Here is a 7,268-nt window from a genome sequence, read left to right on the forward strand (position 1 = left end):
AATAAGAATAAAATATTATTTTAATCTTCAATATTTGGGATTAGTTTTATTTTGGCCTCTAATATTTTAATCGTCTTATTTTTATTTCAAAATATTTTCAACTGATGCAGTTGCTACGGACAAAACTAAAGCTAACTTCAAAAGAAGAAACAATAATTTTTCGAGTTTCAACCAATTTCTAAGAAAGAGCACCAATTCCATTTAAGTTTTAGAATTGATCATCAAAACGCACATTTAATAAGAAGTTTTCAAGTTGACTATCAAATACCAAAAATTGAGTGGAAGAAAATTCTAATGGATAGAATTGAGCTAACTGGATTAACTTCTCCTTATTAAATGCAAAAAATGAGTGTCTTGAATTCAGACAAGCTATACAAAAAAGCAATTCAGTAGTCACCTCTAGAAAATGATTGTTGAGTCCTTGAAGTTGTCTATCAATTACTTGATAGAATATCTTAACTTGAAAATAATGCAAATTTGAGATCTTTTGAGCTTTGCGTCTTGATCTTCCTTGTGACACGAATATATCATCTATTTTTGGAACAGTAATATTATGTTTGTCATAGAACAATGAGATTTCATCAAGTAAAAGAGACCAACCATCATCTCTTATATTTTGTAATCGTTGCTTAGACACTTTAACCAATGTCATAACATTTACAATGTCTTGATCATTTCTTTGTAAGGCTTGTGATCCCAAGATATTTTTCATTAAGTGCAAGTTGAAAATAAATTCAAAAGATTGAATGACATTCAATAAATGACATGCTTCAACTCTTTGTTCCGAATTATTTCCATCTTCCTTAACATATTCAAGAACATTGATCACGGAAGGAAACAAAGAAATTAATCTAAGTATAGTTTCATAGTGTGAACCTCATCTAGTATTTCCAATTCTTTTTAAAGCTATTTCTTGATTCAAACCACGTCCACTAGAAATTTTTTCACTTTGTAATGCTTCAATTGTCTTAGTCATTTGACTATCACGAAGCATATCTCTTCGTTTACACGAAACTCCAACAACATTGCACAAATTAGTTAACAAATTAAAAAGCAAAACGATTTTAACTTTTTTTTTGCAACCGTTACAAGAGCTAAGTGAAGTTAGTGGGCAAAGCAAAGTACATAGAAAACATAAGAATTTTCTTTCAATATCAAAGTTTTTAAACCATTAAATTTCCCTTACATGTTACTTGTACTATCATATCCTTATCCACGTACTCTTAATAAACTTAAATTATATGTTTCTAATAATGACTCCAATACTAATTTAGAGATAAAACATTGGTATTAGAAACATGAACAAGACTAAGAAAATACTCCCTAACTTACCCTTCTTTATTCACATACTTTAAACAAACTGACATTTGCTCCTTAATAAAAATGTCACGGGCTTTATCAAGTAAAACAGCAAACAATTCATTTCCAAGATCATCAGCAATAACTTTGTCCTTTCACTTGTAACAGTTCTTACAAGGTCTTTTTGAATTGAGAGTGCTCTTAATTTAAAATTCCCATGAGCATTTTTGAAAGCATGATCAATCTTTTCATTATGTTGCGCAAGAAAGTTTAGAAGTTCCAAAAAAATTTCTTGATTAACAAAATCATTTGTCTCGTCGTTACCACAAAAGGCAAATCCTTGTCACAAAAGAAATCTAATACAATCAATTGTGGTTGACAAATGAGTTTGATAATTCTTTTTAGCTTGCTCAGATTGTTTTTCAATAGCAGCACTGATGTGTTATTTTGACTTCATAAGTGCTTCACATTTTCTCCAAACTTAATTATGAGCACTATCATGAATCCTAACATGAGTTCGTAGTTCCTCTTTTTTTTTTTTCTAATTTGAAAAGCCATTAGTTACAAAAGTATCACCACCTTCAGTTTCCGATTTCATAAGATAACAACAAAGACAAAAAATGTAAGACTCCGAATTTTTGAAAATAAAATAGTAAGTTGTTTATAATTTATTATGTTTGTTGACAATTTTATTTAATGAAAATTATTTTTTTAAAAGTAATTAAATTAATTTTTTTAATACTTTGAGTTTGAAATCCATTAGGATTTATAGAATTTTCTAAATAATTGAGTATTTTTATATTAGGAATTTAAAGTTTTAATAATTAAAAAATAATGAGAATTTTATACAATAATTTAAATTGAATAATTAAAAGTTTTGATTAATTTTATGAATTAAAAGAAAATTTATTTATTTATCTCTAATTTTAAATTACAGTACTTAATTAAAAATAGTTTGTAAGTTGAAAAAAGAAATAAAAAGTATTTTTAAAATTAATTATATTAGATTAAATTTGGTTTTTAATTAATATTCTACCCAAACCTTAATTCTCAAATCAAAGCCCTAATTTTACCTAATCCTAACTCACCCACTACCTAAACCTAGCTGCCACCCCCCTCTTCAGCATACACACGGACTTACCTTCACCGCCTTTCACACACACACACACACACGGAAACAAGAAAGAAAAAAGAAAGAAAGAAAAAAAGAAAGGGAAGAGAGAAGAGGAAAGAGAGAGCTGAACGGAGAATAAGGAAGGGAGGGGGAGGTCTTGCCGCCACCGCTCCATCGTCAAACTGTTGCATGCGGGGAGCCCATGGTCGTCGTGGAGATAGGGACCAGCACGATCAAAGAGAAGAGGAGGGAGACCCGCGCAGCTGTCAGAGCCATCATCGTGCCAGTTGCCGCTGCTGTCGATGATGGAGCCATCGCCAAAGTTCGTTTCACTGTTGTCCTTACCATCGCGAGAGAGAAGCACTATGGAGCTCCTCCGTTTCTGCCGCTCTGGTCTGCTCGTGGATGGAGGAAGGCCGATTGAGAGAGAATGCCGTTGAGAGAGGGAAGACGACGCTGTCGTGCTTCATGGTCGCGGTGATGGAGCCCGCGTTGCCGTCACCCCTGGCCACCGTTCTTACCGCCGTTGATGAAGCTCACTGGAGTTGCTTGGAGGCTACCGCCGCTCTATTTGGTTCTGTTTTGGGCTGTGCCGCTGTGGCTGTGGCCGCCGAAAACTGCCACTGGAGCCCCTACCTTCTTGGATTGAGTTCCGGTTCTTGCATGATGAGATTCATGGTTGTTGTGTAACACCCTCACTATCAGAATGTCACGCTTCTGGCTGCGCTACTTTGATAGCAAGAAGTATTACGACGACTTCATATACTTAATAATAAAATAGGAGCCTTTGACTCGAAATCGTATCACTGTTCTTTTACAAACCGGAAAAAGAATACTTTTTTAAATAAAACAAAACAAGCATATACATGTACAAAACTTCTTACTCAAGTAACTTTTACATATTATATACATATAAATCATACAAGTCCTATCCCTCTTACATAATACAATATTGATTGGCGAGGGATAAATAAATAAAAACTAAATAGCATTATCGACTAATTGAAACGTAATACAACCCTTCGTGAGCTTTTTCATCCGTCTCCTGAAAAGATAAAGCTGTAGGGGGTGAGAACCTAACCACATGGTCTCACCATAGAGTTTCGGAATTGTCATAATAAAATATTTAGAGAGAAATCTATTTTTAAGCTCAGTGATTATTGTTCGTCCTTTGAATCTTTTAAAAACCAACAACTAGTCATCCAAAAACCTTTTTCGAAAAAAAATCAATACTTAAATATCCAGAAATCTAAAATCTTTCTTTTCTTATAAGAAAATCCTAATCAGAAACCAACCACGCAATCAATCAACACAACCATCAATTCAACACCAAAGATCATTCTCAAAAGTAGCACACTAGGACAAACACAGGCAAAACAGATAAGGAAAGCACAGGTTTAGGTAGCAGTTACCGCAATTAGTTCAGGTAGCAGTTAATAACAGTTTAACAATTAGGCAAATCAAAACAAATTCAAACCCAAGCAAAGCATACAAATGCATATGATGCACGCCTGTCCTATGGCTAATGAGCTCATCTGTCAGTTATACAGCCAACCCAATAAGTCTGGTTTGCTAAACCATTGGACTGTCCCCTGATACACATCCCCATGAGTCTATGCATAGCTTTTTATCATATATATATATCAAATTGCTCAATTGGGGTACCATTACCGGGAATTTATAAGTGCCCGGTCACCCTTACGTCGTAGGGTCAACAGAGTATCGAGTCTTAACCTGGAGCAAGTGGTGGCAAGTGACTGCGTCTACCCAGGAAAACTCGTGTCTCAGATAATTCAAATTCATAAGCCATATGAATAATTCATTCAATATTCATCAATATCTAAGTCATTCTCAATATTATCATCATTCGTCAATCTATATCTCATTTCCAGATTCATTCAAAAATCATATTTCAAAGTCAATCCTCATCATCCTTTTTTCCATTCCGTTCATCAACAATCCCAAGTCAAAATATAATTCTTTCTTTGCTAAATAAATCAATATTAAACCATATAATGTTTAAAACCAAATCTCTTTAAATAATTACTTCAAATAAAACTTCCAATTTTATAAAATTTCGGCAGCATCTCCTCTAAAATTCGGACTCTGCCACCCTTTTCAGGTCCCATCTAAACATTCCTCAAACCCTTTCTCAACCATTTCCAAATCTCAATCATTTTCCAAAATTCATCCAGTTCTAATATCAGATTATTTTCAAATTGAATCAATTCCAATAATAAATCTTTTCTTCAAAATTAAACCAGCTCTAATATTAAGTAATTTATTAAATCAAACTAATTTAAAACTAAATCGCTTCCAAAAATCCATTCATTTTCATATCTCAAATTATTTCAAAAACCGACTCATTTACATTATCAAACTAACTCCAACACCAGAAAAAAAAAATCATATTTAATAACATTAAATCAAATAACTTTACAAACCACTCTTTTATCAATAACCACCTACCACTGAAGCAATCAATAATTCAATACAACAAACAACCACATCCATAAGACAAACATAATCACAGGAATATATTTTTCACATCGATATCTATTTATAACAACTCTGTAAGATAAAATTAAGTTTTAAGAAAAACCCATACCTCGTTCGCGATTTAACTACGCGACAAAACCCTTAAAACTCTAATTTCACAGCGGCGGCGTCAAATCCATCCATCCCGCAGCAATCACAGTCTCTAAGCACAACACGCAAGAGCATAGTTCAACCCTAAAATATTAACGTCGCGTAAAACTCAATAATCTATAACAGAATGGTAACAGAGGAGTTTTCGAAGCAAAAGCAACTTACTGCGTAGCAAGGAACCAAGAGCAACACGGTCGCAGCTCCGGCAGTCTTCACCGGTAAGAACAGAATCGGCGTGAACCACTTATGATAGATTTGGCGCAATGGATTTCCACCGAATCAGAACCAAACGGCAGGAGAAGCTCACAGCAGCGGCGCACGTCCTGAGAATGCAGAGGCTTCAGCTGCTGTGATGGACCTTCGGCGATGGTGGAGGAACGGCGGCGATGACGGCCGAGCACGGCGGCAACTCCACACGCGATGGTGACAGCGTCGACTTCACCTCCTCTGCATGCGCGCTCTCTTCTCTGTCCGTTGCTGTGGTTCGCGCTCCCTTCTCTTTTAATGGCAACACGACGGCGAGGCGAAGGCTCGGGCTCCATGGACGGGACGGCGATGGCGGCGACAGCACGGCTTCCCGCGTGCAGCAGTTCAGCGCCTCCTCACTTCATCGGCATTGGCGGTGGTGACGAGACCCAATGGCGACGGCGCAGCCTCCCTCTTCTCCTCCTCTTTTCCCTCGGTTCGCTGCTCTTCTTCAGATCTCACCTTCTCTTCCCTCCTTCTCCTGTTTCCATTTTCCTTTTCTTTTTCTTTCTTTTTGGTTTTGTTTTTTTTAAAGTATTAATTTCTAAAATCACAATTATTTAAATCAAATCATGTAAATTCTTATTATTTTACGATTCCTAAACTTTATAATTTAAATATAAAAATTACCCAATAATTGTAAAATTAGATAAAATTTTTAATTTAATTATCAAAACTTGATTTAGTTAGCTTTAATAAAATAATTTCCGAAATTAAAATCTTTAATGAATAAATAAATTGAAATTAGCTCATAATAAGATTTTTCAAAAATTCTGGGTCTTACATCCTACCCACCTTATAAAATTTTCGTCCTAAAAAATTAGCGTATTATGAAAAACGTTACATGGTTTTAACACTTTATGTAAAAAGAAAAGAACCTTAGCATTCATATTTATGTAGTTTCAAATACTTTGATTATCACATAGCATAAAGATATAAGGGTAGGAGTGCGACTGCAAGAAGAAATTACAAGGCAAGCTTGATGCAAATGATGACATGGTTCAAACATATAGTGGTAAAACAAGGCGATGAAAGGTTATAAAACAGGTTGGGGTTAAAATGACGTGTTTAACATTCGCACACTGATCTCGCACCAACTCAGATATTCAAATATTCAAATTTCAACATAACTTATCTCCACCATCCTCAGTCGTACTTCATCGATCAACTCATCCGAGGGTTCTCAACCTCATCAAATACTTTGCAAATCTTAGTAGTCACAAACTTAACATCAACAAAAAAAAATTTCTTCTTTTTTTTTCACGTAAAACAAGGTTGTACAACTCCTTGTGACGTCGTACACATACAAGTTTCACCTTTTGCGCCCACCAAACGTGTCCTAGACTAATGTGTCGTTTACTAAGTTTAACGGTCGCACAAGATACCAAAATAAATCTTGAGTATACTCAGAAGGATAATAGACCATAGAAATGAAAGAAAAGCGACAAGGACCGTGTTCACGAGAATTCGAAAGAATTGTTGAAATCACAAGTAGACAAGGATGAACAAGCAATAAAGAGTGCTGGAAAGAGAATCAACTGATAACTTTAAGGGTAACTTGAATAGAAGGAATTTGATAGGACCAATAAGATGAAAAACAATGCAGTATTTTGAAATGAATTCAAGCTGAGTCAAAGAGACATGAGGTTTACAGAAGAAGAATATCCAAAACCAAAGACAAAGCTCCCAAAACTCTAGTATGATTTAAAAATATTTTCGAATACATTGTTCTTAAAGAATGCAAATCTTAAGCGAAGATCATTTCACGTTCTACAAAAAAAAATAAGTAACAAATATCCTTCAATAAAATAATAAAAGCATGAATGTAGCATTATTTCAATATAAATTCAAGTCGAAATAGACTATACAAAGTTTAAAAAAGGAAAGATTAATTTGGCTAAAAGCAAAATTGTATTTTTCTCATTTCTTCTTCTTTTTTTTTTTTTTTGATAACATGCAT

The 7,268-nt window shown here is 34.4% G+C and overlaps 1 long non-coding RNA gene across 1 annotated transcript in view; it reads right to left on the reverse strand.

Annotated features, from left to right (window-relative positions):
* Positions 5,236-7,268, reverse strand: part of LOC110265625 — a 7,430-nt gene continuing 5,397 nt past the window's right edge. Inside the window, exon 3 of the long non-coding RNA XR_002351785.1 lies at positions 5,236-5,731. This is a non-coding gene — a long non-coding RNA (uncharacterized LOC110265625). The remainder of the gene's footprint in view (positions 5,732-7,268) is intronic.

The sequence above is a fragment of the Arachis ipaensis genome, chromosome B08 (genome assembly GCF_000816755.2).
Source record: "Arachis ipaensis cultivar K30076 chromosome B08, Araip1.1, whole genome shotgun sequence".
NCBI classification, from domain to species: Eukaryota; Viridiplantae; Streptophyta; class Magnoliopsida; order Fabales; family Fabaceae; genus Arachis; species Arachis ipaensis.